Genomic DNA, 24,731 nt, shown 5'->3' with positions numbered 1-24,731 from the left:
TTAGTGATTGCTTATTTTATCTATTTGAAGGCCTTCTTTTCCTCCAGATTCTACTCAATCTTGCTATCATTTTTCTTCATGTTGTTTAAGGGTTTCACAACCTCAACAAATCTTGTAATGAAGCATTTGACAAAGTTTATCTTTCTAAAGAAAGACCTCATTTATTTCTTACTATTTGGCATATATTAGCTTAATAGAGCCTTCATTATTTCATGGTTAATAGTAATACCCTTCCTAGAAACAATATGTCCTAGTAGTTTTCCTTTAGTGATACCAAATATGCATTTCTTGGGGTTTAATGAGATATAAATCAACAACAGCTCTCAAATATCTTGGCAAGGTGGGTAGGGTGATTATTCCTATCATGAGAGAAGATTATCAAATTATCCATGTAGATGATTATGCATTTATTAAATAATCCCTCAAAATTTGTATCCATCACCTTCTAGAATGTTACCCCTCAATTAATTATCCCAAAGAGCATGTGTCTATGGGTGAAAATTGCCCACTTGGTGGTGAATGTCACCTTAAGCTAGTCTTCATGATTAAGTATGGTCTGATTATAACCAAAATATCTATCCAAAAAGAACATCATTTGGATGTCTTTCACAATCTATAGGACCTCATCTAACAAAGGTAGGGGATGATTGTGTTTCATTGATGCTCTATTCAAGTTCTAAAAAATCTACACATAACCTAATTTATCCACTTTTCTTCTAAACTCAAACCAAATCATCTACCCATGTGGTGTGTTGAACAACATATATAAGCCTTCCACATAGTAGCTTCTAAACTTCTTGATAAATAAAGGGCTCAATCAGAGAGTTTATAGGCCTTTGTCTCTATTTGAATAGCTTGGAACCTAGTTTGAGGGGTATAGTGTATGTCATCATGGATGTGTTAATTTTTTTAGATATTTGTAGCTCCATGTAATGACATATATGTATTCTCAGAGAATAACAAGAATCTTCTTTGAGTGAGGAGGAGGTACCAATGAACACATTTTACTCCTTGGTGTCCATCCTGAGGTTGCCCTTCTCATAAATCCCTTCTTCCAAGGAGGGGGGATGCCTATATTTGACCCATATATCTAAGTAAAAGATATGTTTGAGTGTTATCGTCCCTTTGAGATGGTGTTGGTAGGAAGATCCAATATTTGTCTAGGCTCATTCTCTTGTCTCGTATCAACGTGTGTTTCTTCTTCCAAATTATTGTCTTTGAAAACAACTCTATTGGCTAGGAAGGCTAAGATATGATGATCATCCTCAAAGACTTGGAAGTGATTGACATTGTTGGGAATGGATGGAGTTGCTACCATTTCCATAGAAAATCATTAGAGATGAGAACCGGCCATAGGTTCAAGAGTGCTAGTAGATACAACAAGGGCATCAAGGACATAATTTTATTTTCATAGGATGACTTCGATACCAAAGGCATCAAATTCTCAAGTAATTTGCAAACCTAGTAGTGGTAAGTTGTTATTCATTTTTCATGGCATGAGTACTAGCTCTGAACCTATTTGATGATGAGTTCTAAGCCCCCCAGGCTTGGAGGTGGATGACTCTTTTCCATAAGTAAAAAGAAGACCCAAGACCAAAGCTTCATAATCAAACATATTATTTGTGAATTCAAATTATAGTTGATAAGAGGTAAGGAAATATCTCCCTTTTGGGTAAATCAAATCTACCCCCTATGCTTACTCTAGCCTTAGCTTAGGATCTATCAAATTTTAGGGTCTAAAGACTAGTTTCCATAGATAAAGGCTCAAAGGATGAGGCAAAAGGAAATACATATGGTGGAGGGGATTCTCACTTGTTTTACAATGTGGTGGATGAAGGGGTGGGTATTAACTCCAAAGGAGAGACCAAGATGGGTCCCTCAAATGCTAACCCTTCAGATATGATCATCAGAGGGTCATCTTGGGTAGGAATTTCTTCTCATCATTCTTCTCAAGGGATGTCAGAAAGGTAGAGAGTAACTAAATTCACATAGGACTCACACTCCACTTAGAATTTCCTTCATAGTGGGCCATGCACCATGAGTTGGCAAAGAGATTGGAAAAGGAAGCATAGTCACCTTGAAGGTTGAGATCATGTTTCAATCGTGTAATGAGGTGACCCAATCCTCATTGTGGAGCATACCTCCTAGAACAAATTCCAAGGCCAAAGTCTCTATGGATCAATACAGGTCATGTTCAAGTTGAGGATAGGAAACTTCACTTACCTAACCATATTCAATAAGTGTTGATAGATTCTTTTCTCACTGAGTTCAACTTGCAAAATTATGGTGAAAATATTGAATTGATTGTTAGGGTTGCATATTTCTTATTTTCATCTATAAAGGAAACCCTAGCATGTTTTCCCTGATTCAGTTATTTTTTATTCTTGACCCAAGAAGAGGTTTAGTGTCCTAGACTTTGATTTTCATCTCACATTGCAAAAATCTTCATGAAATTGGTATATGCCCTAACCCTAGGTCTTTGAAATTAGGTGGGTTTTCTTTTTGCACTTATTAATCATATTCTATGATGTTACAATAAATAGGGTTAGCAGAGCATCATAACGAAGTGTTTTCAACATCCCAATCATAATATAATGATGTTGTCATCATATCGTGAATGGTAATGTTTTTCTTTTTGATCTTACAATTTCCTTTGTATCATAAGATCATAACATAGTTTAAAATGGTTTATCTTGTGGTGATCTCCAATGTTATGACAAGGAAGCTCATGACATTAGGAACAATGAAAAGGGGGTGCTATGATATTACAAGGAAGTGGATATCGTAGGATCATTGAAGGAATAATTGAATATTGAGATGATATGAGGTATCTACAATCATGAGATCATAAAGACTTTAAAGGAAAGCAAAGGTAACGATTTATTATCAGATAGGTGTCTAGTTTTTGATTGGTTAGGGTAGAGGTACAAGTGCCATATGTATGTTTGTCAAGATCAGTGGTACCAAAAATTAATTTTATATTGTTATTATTTGGCATGTAGTATCTCTAATCTTACAATGAATGGTTTATCATAAGATCTCAAGGTAATAAAAGATGTGTTTTGATGTTATGCTGAAGCTATGATTGTAAGATCACACATAAAAATTATAAAGACCATGATGCTATGATGCAAAGGGTTAACTGTTGTCATGATATTGTAGAAGCTTGAGACATCACTAGAGATGGTAAAACTAAGCGTGATCAGAATATTGTATGAAGACAAAGGTCAAGCTACGACATTATGAAGCTATTTTTTGAGAGATTTTAAAAGGAGAGAAGGTTGGTGTTGATGCCATGACAACGAAGGAGTCATAAGATCATAGAAGGGTTTTGATACCATGTCCAACTAGTCAAAAAGGGTTTTTCAAGTGTTATCATGACATTAGGAGACTGATTTTTTAGATGTAAGATAATATGAGAGGTCTCTTCATTAGTCAATGTCATAGCATTGTAATCCCTATTCTGACAGTAAAATGAAAGGTCACTTTTCTGAGCTAGAAATAACAATAAAGTTCTCAACCAATAAGAATTAATTGTAGTACTAAAAGTGTATTACTGGATAGTAATGGCGATGCTCCATTGAGTTGATAGAATAAGTTGATATCCTATTTCAAGCATGTTAAAAATCAATGCAAGGTGAATGAAGATTTGTATATATTAATTTATAAGGTCTTTCCTACTTCACAATAAGTTTTCCATTTGTAGAGAGAGAAAATTTGAGTAGTTTCAAAATTTATAGTGCTTTCCAGATTGCTACTTTCAAAGCTTTTAAGGATAGAGCAATTTCCATATCCTGTATTTGTTAGCATAATATCAATATGTTTGAAAAAGATGTGGAAGAGATTCAAACTTTAGACATGGTAGCCTCAGAGCCTTCAACCTCTAAAGGAGATAAAAGTGGACATAAGAAACCAAATAGATTTATAGAAGAATGGATAAAGCTTTTTCCTAGTTCTTCCAATGCTAATTCTATAGATGATCAAGCTTTCATTGACCCATATGCCCTATGTAAAGATTCCATATGCTCTAGTGTTACGGGTTCAAATCTTTTCAGATACTTCTATTATAATAGGGAGAAGAAAATTCTTGTGTGCAACCCATGGAAGAAGAATCTCACCAAATTGATATTTGCAGAGGTCTTCATAGATGTAGACCTGATGAAGGCCATATTTTGATCCTACAATATGACAACTAAATCCTTCCATAGGAGAGATGGAACTATCCTTTTCACCTTAGATCGAGAGTCATTCATTGAGGCATTTGGATTAGATGGAGCTATGGGTTAGCTTGTAGATTTAAAGGATTTACAGAGAAAATTTGAAGAAAACACTAAAACATATGTTGGTATATCAATGCTATAGCATATTCCCATGGATTTGAATAAACTGGGTGATTACCCTAAGAAGGTGGAAAAGATGATGCCACTAGACAAATTTAAGAATTATTTTGTTAAGACTATATATGGTGTTCACAAGGTGATTGGGAAAGATGGAACTAACATGGTCTATGGAGTAGAATTCATAATTTCAAGAGATGTACATGAATCCTACCATGCTGGGGAGTATGACCATGTCAATTACATTATAGAGGTGATGAAAGAGAATATTGCCAAGGCTTAGAGTGGGGAGTTAAAAGATCTCAATTTCCATCATTATTCACTACTAATACACTTGATTCTCTACAAGAATGTAGGATACATAATCTCTAATTTTATTGATCAAACTTTTTATACAAATGGAGACCTACCAGTGTAGCTATGGATATGAGTATGGGATAAAACTTACCATTTTTTTTATTATGTCTCTTTTTTCAATAATTTTAGTGTTGTAATTATGAGAATGTTGGATCTAGGATACTTTAGGGCTCCTAATATTTTGAAAGGCCTTTTGAGACCAACCTTGCTTCTTGAAGGCAAGAGACTTGACCACAATTAGGGAGATATTTTCTTATTTCCCACCTTTTCTTTAATGAGAGTCTATAGTTATCCTCAGCCAACCCATATACTACCAAAGTTTATCCCTCCTAGATTAGTAATAATTGAATTTATAAGACAATTGTTTATGGTAAATAGGGAATACCTAGGACCCAAAGTACATAGGGAAAAAATTTTGTGTTGGTTTTTAGGATGGGGGATTTTACAATTGGAAAAGAGGCCTTGGACCAAATTCACTCTTATCTTCACCATTATAGTTTGTCCACTGTCCCCTACAGAATGTATGACCTTGATAACCGGATGAGGGTCACCCTTAAAGAAATGAGAAACTACGTATTACCAAGGACCAAGGAATTGCCCCATGAAGATGTCATTCCAAATATAGTTTTAGAAGGTGAGGCATCTGAAAAGCTAGCCAAGTTAGATGATGTCCTAAGGGTGGAAAGAGAATTGAAAAGGATAGATCCCCAATTCTTGGGTTTCTACATGAATATTTCCTATCCTTAAAGGATTAGGAAGATGGTCATGGACCATGCTAAAATCATGGCTAAGATGCCAGAGGGACCATTAGGAGAACAAAGGGTGTTCCCTGACAACCTTGATCTTTATGTAATCCTTGAAATAGAAGATGACATTCCTCAGACATTGTGGATGACAAAAGGAAATAAAAGACAAAAGATTGTCCATATCCTTGCTCAGGTGAAATAAAGGACATTATAGATTTTACTAGGGAATAGTCAATATTTTTCTACTTGAGACAAAACTAACTCCAAAATAGAGCAATTAAAGCTGAGAATAGCCTCACAAACTTAGAGTTAGTAGCAACTAGGCTAGATGATAGGATCATCCAAGCCCAATAGTTCCTTGAGGATGATGAATTAATCAAGTCAACTAAATTCAAAAACTTCTTGTACAAAATCAAATAGAGTGAACTAGTATATAAGATGAAGCTAGGGGAGTTTGATGAATAGAATATGGAACTTGTGAAGAAGCTGCAAGCTTATGATCCTAAGAGTGAAGTTATGATCTAGAGGAGGCCATGGATTTAGTGTAGAGGAGTAATATGTTATTAATGCCTGGATGGGACTTGGAACAAGCATTTATGCTTGACCAAATAAGGAAGCAAGAAAATGCCATTTCAGATGAGGCATTTGGTGCAGATAGACTACAGAGAGGATCTAGTTTTAACATTGATACTAAGTCTCTTACAGTTTGGAGTATGGCTTCTTCCTCCAATAAGCCAAAGTTGATGGATGTATAGAGTACTGATTAGGGTAATATTATTGTATGGACTCTACAAGGCACCTTTGGCACAAATATTTCAAAGGCATTAAAACATTTTTCATTCATCAATGAAGCTAAGGTAGAGGAGATGGAGACAATATTGGTAAAATCCATATATGATTACATAGATGTGAGAAAGCTCTATGAAGATGATATTAGAAGCAACCATATATACAAAGAAAGAATTATGGATCTTGAGGCCAAAGTTCAAGCATTGGAAAATGAAGTTGCATCTCTTAGAGAGAAACTTATACAAAAAAAGTAGACAGTTGTTGCAAAATAGAGGGAGGAACATGAAGGACAACAACATTCAGCTAGGGATATAGTTGAGGCCCTGATACAAATAGAGGATTTGGAAGAAGAGGAGGCATCAAATCCAAGAAGAATGAGCATTGTTGCTCCATTCACTCAACAAGGAGTTGATATAAGGACGTTCTTAAGAATATGATGAGCCACCAGATAGAGGTGCAAAAAAAATATGTCACAGTAGGCTCATGATTTTTATATTACTTTACAAAGTGCTAAGAAATTTCTCAATGAGGCACTATCATGGCTATCACCCATATTTAATCTTTGGGGGCCATATATTCAATTTATAGAGAGGTTAATTATACTAATGGCTTAAAAGCTAGATCTACTTGATAAAATAATTATAGTGAAGGAAGGTCTAGAAATAGTGAAAGAATTGATGGGTTTCTTCACTGGAAAAGTGCAAATTGTACAAGGGAAGTTGAATGTGTTATCCCTAGGAATGCAACATTGCATACCACCAATTTTGGATGTTGCTAGCACAGTGAAAGACTAGAAGGAGTGGTCTACCTCCTTTGACAATATTTTGACTCAATAGGCTACAATGTCAATTTTTGAAGACATTTCTGATATTCCCTATAATAAAATAATTGATTCCATTTTAAGGTAGAAATAGACTTAAAGAATTTTATTGTTGAATCCAAAGTGATCGTGAATGCTAGATGGACCAAAGCCACTCAAGACTTGCAAGAAGTAAAAACTATAGAGTGGCCCACCAAAAGGGAAATTTATGTTTGGGAAGCATTAGGAAAATTAAAGCTCTACCAGTGGGAAGCAGTTGAGATATTTTTCCTACATAAAAAGTAAAGGACAAGGAAGAAAAAGATCAGGTGCATGATATAAATGTTCCTTTATTTCCTTAGCTACTTATCTTTTTCTGATCGATATTTTGGAAGAATGTTCTATATACCTTTTTGTTCCCTTCTTCCAAAGCTTTGTATCTATTAATATCTTGACATGTGTCATGCTCTCATCTATAGCTTGTTGCAATCCAATATATGGATTTACAAGATGAAGAGTAGAGGTTAGCTGTTTGTACAATTTTTCACGTGTCATGTATTATTTTGCAGTCTGCCCATTTGTTCTATAGTTATCTGAATGAGTTTAGTTATTTGCATTCTTGAATACAAAAAGTGAACATTTGGGACTTATGCTTTGTCTCTATGTCATATCACAAGTTTCTATTAGCAAGCATTAAGATCTAAATGACAAGGATTTATCCTTAATTATCATTATCTTTGAGGTTTTGTCTTTTTTCTCACACATCCATAACCTTGGGACTGAATGAACAAGTTTCATTTAGCTTAATGCAATTTAAACAATTGTATATCTCTTATTGATTGCTATTAATTTTAAGAATTAGGTAATTTCTTTATGTAATTGTTAAGGTTTATGGTTTGTGAAAAGGATGTGAATCAAAATGAAATTTAGAGTTTAATGTTGACACTTTTAATCACAAGTTGATTAAAAAGGTCCAAATATGCTAATCTATGACTATATATCCCATTGGATAAGACATTGGTCCATTTAAAAGTTTGAGAATATACAGATGATTCATTTAATTGCATAACATTCATAACAACAAATCAATTCACTATTTAATGTATCAAGAACTTAAGTGTTGGTCATCACTTATTTGCATCTACCTATTGGTTATAGTTAGCTACTATTTTTAGAAGGTTTATCAGCAAATTATAGAAGGATATTGACCATTTATGTTGTAAGGATTAATGAAGAAAGAGAAAGTAACAAATTAACTAGATTAATTCCTTAGGTTTTCCTACCTTGGCCTTGTAAGGCCTAAAGTGAAGTGAGTCCTGGTGACTCTATTAATGTTGGCCCAGAACTAAGATTTAAACTTGTTGATTGTAGGATTTAGCTCATCTTTAGGCTTGCCTCTATCTTTATTTCCTAGTATCAAGGTTTTAATCCACTTGATATGTTCCATACTAGAAAGGACTCCAACAAGTGCTTTCCTCATTTGTGGTTTGTTTTCAACTCTAATTAGATTTTCTTCCTCTATATATGGAATTTGTATGTGGGAAAATTCTATAGAAATATATTCATTGATGGCCTTTGACTAATTATGACTTAATAATATCTTGTAGGTTCTAGAGATATCTACCACTTAGATATTGATGATGCTAGATACATTAGGTTATTACACAAGTAGAATTTGAAGGTTACTAAGCTTGCCCACCATCTTGATGGTGGTCTTATCGAATTTCACCATAGAACCTACATGATGTGGGCACCAATCTAATATTCTTGCATATAGAAAGGGACAGGGTAAACTTTAAGAAAGCTGCCTCCAAAAAAAGATATAAAATATTGGTGAATTTTTCATTATTTAAAAAAAAATTATTTAATTCTATTAGCGAATCTCTCAATCTTTTATTCAAAATATGATTAATATTGGCAATTATTTTTGAATCATAATTTTTTTGTATAAAATATTGACAAATTTCAATAATAATAGGAAGTTCATTAATCACCATGGAATATTACAAATCAAAATTGAACTTTTTTTTACCTCGTGGAATATTATGAGGATCATTACATATATTTTAAATCAACAGTGAAGATTAAATATTGGCAATATATCCCTAAAGTAACTAATAATTATGATAATTATTGGTTAGTTCAATTTAATTTCTCCACTAATTTATTATATTTAGGTGACTCAAATCTAATCATCTAACGAATACTATGGCAAATATTTGAGTTTAATTTTTCAATAAAATAAATTATTAAGCAATTTTAAATATTCTAGAACTAAATTTTGTAAAACTATGGCAATTTAGGTTGTATCAAATCTTAAATTATTAGCCAAATTACTAGCCAAAAAATTCTAAAATTAGCCAATATATGAATATTAGCCATTTAAAAATACCTTAAAAAGGGGCATGACATTACTTAAAGCTTTGGAATCCACCAAGAATTTATGCAATTTTTTTCCTTAGATTCTTAAGCTAAGCAAGAAGGGAGGGTCCCTAGTGTTCCCCTAAAAGATGACCTCACTAGCATCGTTGAAGTCACATTTTTGGTAGTGGTTGGTCAAGTTTTGTGTAGGTTGAGTTGTTGAATGAGGGCTTTCCACTCCTCAGGATAGCTCAAATATTAAACTTCACTCCAAGGAGACCTGAGACTTTCATTGCAAAGTCATGAGGTTGTTGGACTGGTCCTATGGGAGGAAGTGGATTCACATTGGCATGAGAGTTAGGAGGTAAAAAGTGATCTTAGGTGGGCCTGATGTTTTTAAATGGGCCCTTATTGAATTGTCTTGTATTGTATGGAGCTCGTGAATTAGTGAAAACATTGGCCTTGTAAAAAGGGATAGGGTCATTGAAGAATCCTTAGAGAATGAGCTCCTTATCTTCTTGCTAATCCTACCTATAAAATATAGTTATGTAGACAAAGTTAGAGTTGGAAGGTTTTACCAAAGAACCTAGATATGTCTGGTTTGATCACTATTGTAAGTTTGAGTGGTAAATCTATGTCACTTTCTCCAGTGTGGCACAACTAGCCTCCAAATGTATTATGGTATCTTGTAATTGGCACTAGTTGATCAAGAGATATAATTTTTCTGTGAGGGCAATGTTACTAGGGCTTGCATAGCCTTGGTGTTAGGATTAACTATAGACAGAAATAATAATTACATGCAAATATAGTGCATATAAAAAAATAATAAATGACATAGAAGAGAACACGACACAAGGATTTAACATGGTTCACCCAATCCCTTCTCTATATCCACCACCAACAAGTCTAATATTATTTTTATCCAATGATTAAAATTTGTGGTCTCTTATAGCTCAATACCACTGCAAGAAGTGATACTATCACCATATTGTGATATTGGTATCATGATTTAATTGTGTGATTTTGAGTCAAACTCATTGACCCATGTTTCATGAGTAGTGATTCAACATGAATCTATCTCTCATGAGAATAAAAAGAACACTTAGAACTGATTGGATCTAGGTGATGTTCATAGGGGTGAAGAACCAAGGGTTCCTAGGAGGTCACCCATCCCAATACTACTCTAGCTTGAGCGCACTTAACTATGGACTTTCCTCCATGGTTAAATGAAAAGCTTACAACTCCATTTGCAAAACCTTCACCAAGTGTTGTGACTTGTAAACCATTCATAAGAAAGCCCCTTAAGCTCATCATTTTATAAGTAGGAGGTAATTTCCATAGTAAGTCAAATTGTGATATTGCTATCAAGATTTAACTTGTGTGATTTTGAGTCGAACTCATTGATCCATGTTTCATGAGTAGTGATTCAACATAAATCCAAATCTCATGAGAATAAATGGAAAACTTAGCACTCATTGGATCTAGGTGATGCTCATAGGGGTGAAGCACTAGGACTTCCTGAGAGGTCACCCATCCTAGTACTACTCCAGCCTGGGCGTCCTTAACTACAAAATTTCCTCCATGGTTAAACCCAAATTTCAAAAACTTCATCAAATGTTGTGCCTTATAAACCATTCATTAGAAAGCTCCTTAAGCTCATCAATTGATAAGTAGGAGATAATTCCCACAGTAAGTCAAATTGTGATATTGCTATCAAGATTTAACTATGTGATTTTGAGTCAAACTCATTGACCCATGTTTCATGAGTAGTGATTCAACATCAATCCATCTATCATGAGAATAAATGGAACACATAGTACTCATTGGATCTAGGTGATGCTCACAGGGGTGAAGCATTGGGACTTCTCGGGAGGTCACCCATCCCAGTACTACTCCAGCCTAAGCGTGGTAAACTACAAATTTTTCTCCATGTTTAAACCAAAAGCTTGCAAACCCATTTGCAAAACCTTTACCAAGTGTTGTTCCTTATCCCCTTAAGCTCATCAATTGATAAGTAGGAGATAATTTCCATAGTAAGTCAAATTGTGATATTACTATTAGGATATAACAACGTGATTTTGAGTCAAACTCATTGATCCATGTTTAATGAGTAGTTATTCAACATGAATCCATCTCTCATGAGAATATATAGAACACTTATCACTCATTGGATCTAGGTGATACTCATAGGGATGAAGCATCAAGACTTCCCAGGAGGTCACCCATCCTAGTACTACTCTAGCCTAAGCATGCTTAACTACAGAGTTTCCTCCATGGTTAAACCCAAACCTTGTAACTCCATTTGAAAAATATTTGCCAAGTGTTGTTCCTTATGAACCATTAATTAGAAATCCCCTAAAGCTCATCAATTAATAAGTAGGAGATAATTTCCATAGTAAGTAAAATTGTAATATTGCTACCAAGATTTAACTATGTGATTTCGAGTCAAACTCATTGACCCATGTTGCATGAGTAGTGATTCAACATGAATACATCTCTCATGAGAATAAATGGAACACTTAGAACTCATTGGATCTAGGTGATGCTCATAGGGGTGAAGCATTGAGACTTCCCAGGAGGTCACCCATCCCAATACTACTCCAGCCTAAGCATGCTTAACTATAGAGTTTCATCCATGGTTAAACCCAAAGCTTGCAAATCCATTTTAAAAACCTTTGACAAGTGTTGTGCCTTATGAACCATTCATTAGAAAGCCCCTTAAGCTCATAAATTGATAAGTAGGAGATAATTTCCACACTCTATCCTGAGTGCACTTGAATACAGAGTTTCCACCATGGTTAAACCCAAAGCTTGCAACCCCATTTGTAAAACCTTCAACAAGTTTTGAGATTTATGAACCATTCATTAGAAATCCCCTTAAGCTCATCAATTGATAATTAGGAGATAATTTCCATAGTAAGTCAAATTGTGATATTTCTATCAGGATTTAACTGTGTGGTTTTGAGTCAATCTCATTGACCTATGTTTCATGAGTAGTGATTCAACATGAATACATCTCTCATGAGAATAAATGGAACACTTAGTACTCATTAGATCTAGGTGATGCTCATGGGGGTGAAGCACAAGTATTCTCAAGAGGTCACCCATCCTAGTACTACTCCAGCCTGAGCACACTTAACTACAAATTTTCCTCCATGGTTAAACCCAAAGCTTGCAACCCCATTTTCAAAACATTTTCCAAGTGTTGTGCCTTATGAACCATTCATTAGAAATCCCCTTAAGCTCATCAATTGATAATTAGGACATAATTTCCACAGTAAGTCAATTTGTGATATTACTAATAGGATTTAACTATGTGATTTTGAGTCAAACTCATTGACCCATATTTCATGAGTAGTGATTCAACATGGATCCATATTTCATGAGAATAAATGTAACACTTAACACTCATTGTATCTACGTGATGCTCATAGGGGTGAAGCATCAGGACTTCCTAGGAGGTCACCCATCTGAGTACTTCTCCAGTCTGAGCGCACTTAACTATGGAGTTTCTCCATGGTTAAACCCAAAGATTTCAATCCCATTTTAAAAACCTTTTCCTAGTGTTGTGCCTTATGAACCATTCATTAGAAATCCCCTTAAGCTCATCAAACTATAAGTAGGTGATAATTTCTACAATTAGTCAAATTTTAATATTGCTATAAGGATTTAACCATGTGTTTTTGAGTCAAAATCATTGACCCATGTTTCATGAGTAGTGATTCAACATGAATCCATCTCTCATGAGAATAAATGGAACACTTAGCACCCATAGGATCTAGATGGTGTTCACAGGGGTGAAGTACCAAGACTTCCTGAGAGGTCACCCATCCTAGTACTACTCTAGCCTGAGCCCGCTTAACTACAAAGTTTCCTCCATGGTTAAACCCAAAACTTGCAATCCCATTTGCAAAATATTTTCCAAGTGTTGTGCCTTATGAACCATTCATTATAAATCCCCTTAGGCTCATCAATTGAATAAGTAGAAGATAATTTCCATAGTAAGTCAAATTGTGATACTACTATTAGGATTTAACCATGTGATTTTGTGTCAAACTCATTGCCCCATGTTTCATGAGTAGTGATTCAAAATGAATCCATCTATAATGAGAATAAATGGGACACTTAGTACTCATTAGATCTAGGTGATGCTCTTAGGGGTGAAGCACCAGGACTCCCTAGGAGGTCAACCATCCTAGTACTACTCCAACCTGAGTGCACCTAATTACAGAGTTTCCTCCATGGTTGAACCCAAAGCTTGCAACCCCATTTTCAAAACCTTTTCCAAGTGTTTTGCCTTATGAATCATTCATTAGAAAGCCCATTAAGCTCATCAATTGATAAGTAGGAGATAATTTCCATAGTAAACCATATTGTGATATTGCTATCAGGATTTAACTATGTGATTTTGAGTCAAACTCATTGGCCCATGTTTCATGATTAGTGATTCAACATGAATACATCTCTCATAATAATAAATGGAATACTTAGCATTCATTGGATCTAGGTGATGCTCATAGGGGTGAAGCACTAGGATTTCCCAGGAAGTCACCTATCCTAGCACTATTCCAACCTGAGTGCACTTAACTATGGAGTTTCTCCATGGTTAAACCCAAAGCTTGCAACCCCATTTGAAAAACCTTCACCAAGTGTTATTCCTTATGAACCATTAATTAGAAAGCCCCTTCAGCTCATCAATTGATAAGTAAGAGATAATTTCCACAATTAGTCAAATTGTGATATTGCTATAAGTATTTAACTAAGTACTTTTGAGTCAAACTCATTGACCCATGTTTCATGAGTAGTGATTCAACATGAATTTATATCTCATTAGAATAAATGGAACACTTAGCACTCATTGGATCTGGGTGATGCTCATAGGGGTGAAGCATCGAGACTTACTAGGAGCTCACGCATCCTAGTATTACTCCAGCTTGAGGGCACTTAACTACGGAGTTTCCTCCATAGTTAAATCCAAAACTTGAAACCATTTTTGCAAAACCTTTGACAAGTGTTGTGACTTATGAACCATTCATTATAAATCCCCTTAAGCTCATCAATTGATAAGTAGGAGATAATTTCCACAGTATGTGAAATTGTGATATTGCTATTAGGATTTAACAATGTGATTTTGTGTCAAACTCATTGTCCCATGTTTCATGAGTAGTGATCTGACATGAATCCATCTCTAATGAGAATAAATGGAACACTTAGCACTCATTGGATCTAGGTGATGCTCATATGGGTGAAGCACTAGGACTTCCCAAGAGGTCACCCATCCCAGTACTACTCCACTTGAGCGTGCTTAACTATGGAGTTTCCTCCATGGTTAAACCCAAACCTTTCAACCCCATTTGGAAAACCTCCACCAAGTGTTGTTCCATATGAACCATTAATTAGAAATCTCCTTAAGCTCATCAATTGATAAGTAGGAGTTAATTTCCATAGTAAGTCAAATTGTGATATTGCTATTAGTATTTAACTATGTGATTTTGATTCTAACTCATTGACACCTATTTCATGAGTAGTGGTTCAACATGAATCCATCTCTCATGAGAATAAATGGAACAATTAGCACTCATTGGATATAGGTGATGCTCACAGGTGTGAGGCATTGGGACTTCTCGGAAGGTCACTTATCCCAATACTACTCTAGCTTGAGTGCACTTATCTAAAAAGTTACCTCCATGGTTAAACCCAAAGCTTGCAACCCCATTTTTAAAACCTTCACCAAATTTTGTGACTTATGAACCATTCATTATAAATCCCCTTAAGATCATCAATTTATTGGGTGACTTTGCTGTGAGTGGCCCCTAATACAAGAGAAACACAAATGCAGCCTAAGTGGACACTTTGGTGTCAGTAAAACCATAGAATTGGTGAAAAGGTTCTATTATTGGCCAAAACTTGTAAAGGATGTAACTAATTATGTGGAACAAGGTATGTGTTAGATTGTGGTCACTAATCAAGAAAGTACTATACATACTTCATAAATTTTTTTGGGCCATGGCTGACATTGTAGCTGACATATGGATGACATGTTGTAACCCTAAAATGGCATAAAATACTTGTATTAAAGGGTTTAGGGTTAGGTATTTTCATTATGTTGTGATGTGAAATTGCTTCTTACAATGGTATTGAGCTGTAAGGGATTACAGATTGTAATCACTAGATTGTAATAATATTGGACTTGCAATTTGGTGGACGTAGCCCAAGGATTGGGTGAACCATGTTAAATCTTGGTGCCTTGTGTTCATTTCTGTCTGATCTATTATTTTCTGTAATGGGTTATATTTGCATGTAGTTTCTATTTATTTTCATGGTTTTATCCTAACAAGTGGTATCAGAGAGAGGTTGTCTTTTAGTTATCCTCTGTAGGAAAGTCTCACGGTTGAGTGGGAGCAATGGTAGATGAGGGTAAGCTAAGGGTTGATAGGTTTAATGGGCAGAACTTCTAGTTATGGAAGATGCAAATGGAAGACTATCTTTATCAGAATGATTTATAGAAGCTATTGGAAGGCAAAGCCAAGAATTAGGGATCTATGTCAAATGATGAATGAGATCTTTTGGATAGAAAGGCACTTGGAAGCATTTGATTATGCCTGGCACCATCAGAGGCATTTAATATTACAAAAGTGAAGATGACAAAAGAGTTGATGAAAACCCCAGCGACACTATATGAAAATCTCTTCACTTCAAACAAGGTATTTCTCATGAAGCATTTATTTAATATGAAAATGTTAGAAGGTGGATCTGTAGCAGATAATTTAAATGAATTTAATACTATTACTAGTTAGTTATGTTTTGTGGGTATCAATTTTGATGAAGAAATTAGGGCTCTCTTGATTTTGTGTTCTTTGCCTAAAAGCTAGAATGGCTTGGTAATGGCAATGAGTAATTCTATTCTTAGATCTAGTACCCTAAAATATGATGATGTGATCGGTGTTGTTTTGAGTGAGGAAACTCATAGGAAATCCTCAGGTGGATCAACATCAGGAAGTGCTTTGAATGCACAAAGTAGGGGCAAAACAACTAACAGAGGAAGTAACTCTAGAAATCATGGGAAATCAAGAGGAAAGTCAAAGGGGAAGAGGTTTCAATTGAGAGGACCGAACAACTGTTGGTACTATGGGAAACCAGGTCGTAAAAGGAAAGATTGCTAGAATTGAAAGAAAAATTAAGGAGATAAATTAGATGGAGACAAGGAGGCAAATGTGGTAAGTAACAAATCTGAAGAGGATGCTTTTCTTTTATCTTTAGAAAGTGTTGATGATTCATGGGTTTTAGATTTTGGCACTTCATTTCATGCTATAGCTCATAGAGGTTATTTCATTGATTATGTCCAAGGGGATTTTGGGCTTGTTTATTTGGGGGATAATGAACTCTGTCAGATTTTTGGAAAGGGAAAAATTAAGATTAAGTTGCAGAATGGGAATCGCTGGCTACTACATGAGATAAGACATGTTCCAAGGCTAAGTAGAAATTTAATTTCAGTAGGGCAACTCGGTGATGAGGGTTGTGTAGTTAATTTTAATGATAAAAATTAGAAGGTTTCAAAAGGTTCCCTTATAGTAGCAAAAGGTGTGAAATTAGGCACATTATATCTTTGTACATGTCATATTGTTCCTTCTAATTTGATTATTTTAGAGAAAATTGAACGTCCAGGAACAATTAATACCACTGAGCAGGGAGAATGAATAGCTGCTATAGATTCTGATACAACGCTATGGCACAACAGACTTGGGCACATGAGTGAGAAAGATATGAGAGTACTTCATTCAAAGAAATTTTTACCAAGTCTAAAATGTGTTAATATGGATTTCTATGAAAGTTTTGTGTATGGAAAACAAAAGAGAGTGAGTTTTGTAAAGACTGGGAAGGAAAACAAAAAGGAGAAATTAGAGCGTGTGCATACAGATGTATGGGGACTGGCTGAGGTATCTCCCCTTGGTGGCTCTCATTTTTATGTTACATTTATTGATGACACAAATAGAAAAGTATGGGTTTATTTCCTTAGACAGAAATTTTATGTATTTCAAACTTTTAAGAAATTGAAATGATTGGTTGAAAATGAGATTGGTAAGAAATTAAAATGTTTTAGATCTAATAATGGTGGTGAGTATTGTAGTCATGAATTTGAAGATTATTTCTCCACTAATGGTATTCATAGATAGAAAACTATTCCAAGGATTCCATAAGAAAATGAAGTGGCTGAACACATGAATAGGACTATAATGAAGCGCACAACAAGCATGAGGTTGCATGATGGGTTGCCCTTACACATGTGGGTGGAGGCTATCAATACTACTATATATTTTATTAATAGAGGTCCCTCTACTCCTTTGGGTTGTGGTATTCTAGAGGAGGCATAGACTGGTAAGAAGGTGAGTTATTATTTTTTCAAGACCTTTGGTTGTGAAGATTTTGCTCATATAGACTCTGAAAATAGAACCAAGCTAGAAGCTAAATCAAAGAAATGTGTCTTTATTGGATATGGAATTAATGAATTTGGTTATAGGCTTTGGGATTTTGAAAATCATAAAATTATAAGAAGCTGGGATGTTATATTCAATGAGAAAGTGTTGTACAAAGATCTGTTGTAGCAACATGAGAAGAAAGAAGATGATTATGTAGTGTTGGATGATACTCCAAAATCTAATGTTCCAGCCATTCCTCATGATGTGCAACAACTGCAATAACAGATACCACACACACCAGTGAATGTTAGATGGTCAACAAGGAAAATTAGACCTCCACAAAGATTTTCTCCCTCTTCGTATTCTATTTTACTTACTGATGCTAGTGAACCTAAAAGTTATGATAAAGCTATGTAGGTGGATACTAAGATTCAGTGGGAGTCTACAATGAAAGATGAAATGGACTCTATGCTGAAGAATAAGACATGAGATTTGTGCAAGTTGTCTATAGGTAAAAAGGCTTTACAGAATAAGTGGGTTTACAGGTTGAAAGAAGAGGAAGGAGGTAAGAAAAGATTTAAGGATAGGTTAGTTGTAAAAGGATTTGCATAGAAAAAGGGAATTGATTTTGATGAGATATTTTCTCCTGTTGTTAAAATGGCTTCTATCTATACTGTTTTAAGTCTTGTGGCTACTAAAGATTTTCATGTAGAGCAGCTAGATGTTAAAACAACCTTCCTTCATGGTGATTTGGATGAAGAAATATATATGTCTCAGCCATGGGGATTTTAGGTCAAAGGTAAGGAGAACTTAGTGTGCAAATTGAAGAAAAGTTTATATGGCTTGAAGTAAGCACCTCTACAATGGTATCTAAAATTTTACAAGTTTATGCATGAGCATGGCTATAATAGGTGTCATTTAAATTATTGTGTTTATTTTAAGAGGTTGGATGATGATAGCTACATTATTTTATGTTTATATTTGATGATATGCTTGTAGTTGGGTCTAACATGGATCATATTAAGGGGCTGAAATTCTAGTTAGCACATGCATTTTATATGAAGGATTTGGGGGCAGCAAAAAAAATCCTTGGTATGAATATTTGTAGAGATAGGTAGAATAAAACATTGATAGTATCTTGGGCTAATTATGTTGAGAAGGTGTTGCAACATTTCTCTATGGAGAATGCTAAAGCTGTTAGCACGCATTTACCTAGTCATTTGAAGTTGACTAAGGAGATGTGTCCCAAGACACAAGAAGAGAAGGATAAGATGTCCAAGGTACCCTATGATTCAGCAATATGAAGCTTGATGTATGCTATGGTATGCACTAGACCATATATTGCACATGCAGTGGGAGTCATTAACCGATATATGAGTCATCCAGGATTTGAGCATTGGAATGTTGTCAAGTGGATTCTACAATATTTGAGAGGAACATTCAATAAGTGTTTACACTTTGGGGGCTCTACTACTGATTTACAAGGCTATGTTGACTCAGATTTGGCAGGGGATATTGATACTAGGTGGAGTACTACAAGTTATGTCTTTATTGTTGGTGGGGTAGCTGTGAGCTAGGCTTCTAGGTTACAGAAGATTAATGCTCTATCCACTACAGAGGTAGTGAAGGAGATGTTATGGCTTCAGTTCTTCTTGGAAGAATTGGTACATCCTCAAAAGGATAATTATTTGTTCATAGATAGCCAGAGTGCCATTCATCTTGCCAAGAATTTAGCTCTGCATTCTAAGACCAAACACATGCAGTTGTGGTACCATTTCATTCGGTTAGTTTTGGAGGATGGACAGTTAAAGCTGGAGAAAATACATACAAATTACAATCCAAAAGATATGTTGACAAAGGTTGTAACAAGGGAGAAGCTAAACTCCTCTTTAGCTTTGATTGGTCTTGTAGACTGAACATGAATAAAAGAACAGTAGAGTCCAGGGTGGTTTGATCCACCGGGAGCCTCATGTGGTAGTGGTATTGCTACAGGATCAGTCTCCAAGTGGGAGATTGTCATTTAGTGTGGAGCCTAATTAGTCACCAAGTGGGAGATTGTTAGATTGTGGTGACTGATTAGGAAAGTATTGCACATACTTCATAAATTCTTTGGGGTTCAGGGCATCGCCCCCAAAAAAAAATTTGGGTTGTGGCCGATGTTGTAGCCAACATATGGTTGACATAAGGCCGACATGTTGTAACCCTAAAAGGACATAAAGTACTTATATAAAAGGGTTTAGGGTTAGGTATTTTTATTATGTTGTGATGAAAAATTACTTCTTGTAGTGGTATTGAGTTGCAAGGGATTATAGATTGTAATCAGGTTGTAATCACTAGATTGTAATAATATTGGACTTGCAGTTTGGTGGACATAGCCCAAGGATTGGGTGAACCACGTTAAATCTTGGTGTCTTGTGTTCATTTTTGTGTGATCTATTATTTTTTGTTATTGATTATATTTTCATGTACTTTTTATTTTTGTCTATGGTTTTATCCTAACACAATGCAGGTCTTTATTAGCCTTTACTAATTCCAAACAGGCCATGGGATTATGTAAGTATAGATTTTTATTGTAGCATTTCCAAAGAACAAGTAAGGGTTTGATAGAATTTATGTTGATTTTGATAGATTAAACAAAATGGGCCATTTCATCCCATGTAGGAAAACTAATGATGCAATTCATATTGCCCATCTATTTTTCAAAGAGGTTGTGACAATTCTTGGACTACCATTAAGCATAGTGTTAGATATTGATGTAAAGTTCATGAGCTACTTTTGGAAAACATTGTGGAGAAAGGTTGGCACAAATATTTCTTTTGGTTTAGCTTACCATCCCCAAACTAATGGTCAAACTAAAGTGGTTAATAGGACCTTAGGTAACCTTATAAGGTGCCTAATAAAGAATATGGTCAAACCTGGGATGTTAACATCTCACAAGTTTAATGTGCCTATAATGATAGTAGGAATAGGACTATTGGAAAGAGTCCTTTTGAAATTTTTTATGGAATGCATCCACAAGTTGTATGTGAATTGAGGTATCTTGGAGACATGGATTAGAGAAGTGATCAAGCTGAAGACATTTTTCAAATGATGAAGGAGATTCAGGAGTAAGTCAAGAAAACCATCCAAGATAATACTCAAAAACTAAAAGCCAAAGTGGATGAAAAGAGAAAATATGTTCAGTTTATTTTTGGGGACTATGTTATGGTTCATTTGAATAGAGAAAGGCTTCAAAAAGGTGTACCTATTAAGCTACATATGAAGAGGGTAGGGCCTTGCAAAATCTTGGCAAAGTATGGAGAAAATCCCTATAAGGTAGATTTACCATCAAATCTTGACATATCCCTTGTTTTCAATATACAAGACTTGGTAGCATTTAAAGGCACAATACCTCAGACTAGTCCAAGTGTTCAAGATGACATTAAACCTAATACAAAACCCAATGTTAGCAAGTTGGAGGTACAGAAGGTGTTAGATTTAAGAGTGAAGAAGTATACAAGGCACAAGGTATATATGGAACACCTCATCCAATGGAGGGGAAAGAAAAATTCAAAGGCTACTTGGGTTACTGAGATAGAGTTCAAGAGGTTGGCATTCCTTTAGAAATGCTTCAATCAAGTACAACTTAGTATTTTGGATGGGGGGAGTATGTTGTAGGAGTAGGTGTTTTGGCTTGCAGTTATTCTAGCCACATCACTAGATCCATAAGAGGAGTAACACATTCCTAGGGTGTGGATAGGTAGGTTCAAAGAGCCCAAAATGGTCAAGTTGCTCATAGGTTCCAACTAGGCCAAACTAGGTGACTTAGGGCCTAATAAGGATAAATTTGTCCAATGAGGTTCTTTAGGCCTTCTATAGGTGGTTCAAGGTCTTTTTAGTCATCTTAAATGTTTACATTTTTATTGGAACAAATTTAAGTGTCTAACTCCATTAGAGAGAAAAAATTCTCAGATATTGTCAATGACAACATTGACAACTTTTCTCATATTTTTGCAATTTTTTATTAATGAGACTTTAAATATCTAAGGTAGTTACTATCATGTGAGGAGAACCTATAAAGGACCAAATAAAACCTTTTCAATCAATTTTTGAAAGTGTGGAAGGCATTGTATAGATTGTGAAACCGAATAGCATTACTAGTTTTTATGACTTTGCATTGCATTAGTGGGAATATGGATTGATAGCTACTATTTTTTTGTTGGAAAAGTTTAGTTGTTATTTTTTGAAATAATTTAAAACATTTTTTAGTTTCTGTATCAAGTTTGAAGGTTTGGAAATAAATATTTTGGTATTTACTAGTTTGTTGATCTAAACATAGGTGTGAGTGCAAGATGGAGTCTTAGGGCCACTTCCCACCATTGGCATTATAAAATTTATTGGGATTTGGAACTAGAATCCATGTACTCCTTGTAAAGTAGAGATGGGCCCATGAAAATCACAACATTACTTTTAAGGTGATGCCCTAGGCAAGTCATTTTAGCTTGGTTAGGTCATAGAGTAGAGAAAGAGATATTGAGAGGATTGAATGTGTTGATACTTCAATCCAAGCACTTGGAGAGTAAGGAAGTGTTTTTGAATAGAACCAAACCTAAGGATAAGTTTTGGTGCATACCCCAAGGAATGAAAAACAAGTTTTTGTATCAAACAACATGTAAACCCTTGAAACCTTGATTTCTAGGCTAAAATTGTGCCCATATAGTACAAACAAGTTGAGAACCCAAGATCTTCAAAATCTTCAAGATAATTGAAAAGGGTATTGTAAATGGTAATTTTTTTGGTTACTTATATAGGATTTTTCAAAATATCCTAGTCTTTGTGCATTTGGAGGGCTAATCCTTAAAGCCTTTTTTCAAGCATTTGAGTGTATTTACACTTGTGGATTGCAACTTGATTAGGGTTGTGACATTTTTTTCAATGTGGAACCTTGGAGAGAGACCTAAGACATTTCTAGGTATCCATTTAACCATATAGGAAGATAAAATGATCATTTGGGGCTATGTGTGTTGATGGGAGTTCATGAGTAAGCATGGACTATCTAGTTGATGTGCACTAGTTGAAGGGATAGTATCTATTGGATAGAATCATTAGAGACATAAGGTGTGTAGAAACCCTATTTGGTAAGGTGAATAACCTATTGGATACCCCTAAGATATTGGAGTTTTATAGCAAGATTAGTTGTCACATCATTTTAGCCCTCCAAATTGTTTATACTGTACTTTTCTAGAAAACCTTACTTTTTTTGTGTTTCTATGGCAATGACAACAACTCAATGTGTTAAAAGCTTAGATATTCTCCTTTTATGTTTGGACACTTGACTCAACCTTCTATCATTTCCCAAGCTAGATTGTCTCATACCAATCAAGCAAACTCCATTACTCTAAACTACAAACGCTCCATTTCCTAGCAAAACTACTCCAAGCTTACCTAGGGCTCACTTGAAAAAATACTAGAATTGCTCATAAAACAAAAAAAATACATATTTCCAAAATTTAAAAAGGATACTTCTTGAATCCCAAAGGTCATTAGGGTTTAATCATGGGTATCCATGTTATAACCATTCTTGTCCAGGCTACTATGTACAAACCAATAGGAAAAGAAAAACTAATTAATTTATAAATCCTATGAAAATTTATTTAAAATCCTCAAAAAAATGTACAAAAATCAATCACATGCTATTAGGAAACTAACTCATGCAAAATAGTTAGAGCATCAATCCAAATAATAGGTCTCACACCAAAATTGTGTTTCTTATTTATATGTCTCCTCGTTCTTCGTGAATAATGCATACAAGATAATTACTAACCCCTAAAAATAGAATGATTTGCCCTATATACCTCATTCCTAACTTATTAGAGCCTAAGGTCAAACCCTAGACCTATTTAGTGTCTCTTCCTAAAATTGTGGAAAAGCTATAATGACAACTTTGCAAAATTTCAAAGTTGTTATAAGAAACTTTTGCAATTTTTGCAAAGGTGACCTTTTAACACCTCAAACCTATCTAGTTTGAATCAAATCCATCAAATTTTATCCAAAAACACTTATGAACAAAATTTTAACACCTATCCCTCAATTTTGATTTATTTTGTAACATTGACTATAGTTGACCATATCAGGACCTTATAGCAACAACTAGGTATTAACAACTAGACCATGATCAACACTTGAACACAACCTTTTACACACTCTCTAAACATAGATTGGGAATTTGTGATAATTCCTTATTTGGTGAATGGTTTGCTAGGCCATCTATAAGACAAAATTCCAATTAGGGTTTCCCTTTCCCTAAGGTTCTCCTATTCCATACTCCCCTACAAGAAAGAGACTAAGTTACCTATGGTGAGAGGGATTCCAAACTGATTCCATGTTTCTTCAGCTTCAGGTGTGTCTTTCCATTTAATGAGATTCTCTTTGTATACCTAGTTTCTAATGTACTCTTCTTAACTTTGGAGTTTAGTATCCTTTCAGTTTGAGGTTGTGTCTTTTCAAGTACTTGTAGTTTTGCCACACCCTTGTATAACTCTATCTGATACTATACCTCATCAATATTTGGACCTTTGTATGGTATCAAGTCTTGAACATTGAAGATGGGGAAGATGGACATGTCTTTGGGTAAGTCAACTTTATATGAATTTGCACCATACTTTTCCAACACCTTACATAGTCCAATACTCTTCATTTGATGTTTACTTGGGATGCCCTTTTTCAACCTTGACTTATTCAAAAACACCATTACCAAGTCTCCTACCTTAAACTATAGTTATGCTCTTGCCTTATCCTTCTTCTCTTTTAACCTTTGAGTAGCCTCCATCAATGCTTGTTTCACTCAAGATCATGATTATCTTTCATATATTGGGAAAAATCATCTGGATGTCCACTGATTTTGTCATGTCTTAGTAGTTCCCTAAGCTCCATAATGCCCCTTGGA

This window comes from Cupressus sempervirens, chromosome 1 (assembly GCF_028749045.1).
Source record: "Cupressus sempervirens isolate cs-2001-9-10 chromosome 1, ASM2874904v1, whole genome shotgun sequence".
NCBI lineage: Eukaryota > Viridiplantae > Streptophyta > Pinopsida > Cupressales > Cupressaceae > Cupressus > Cupressus sempervirens.
Note: the sequence above shows the minus strand (reverse complement) of the source record.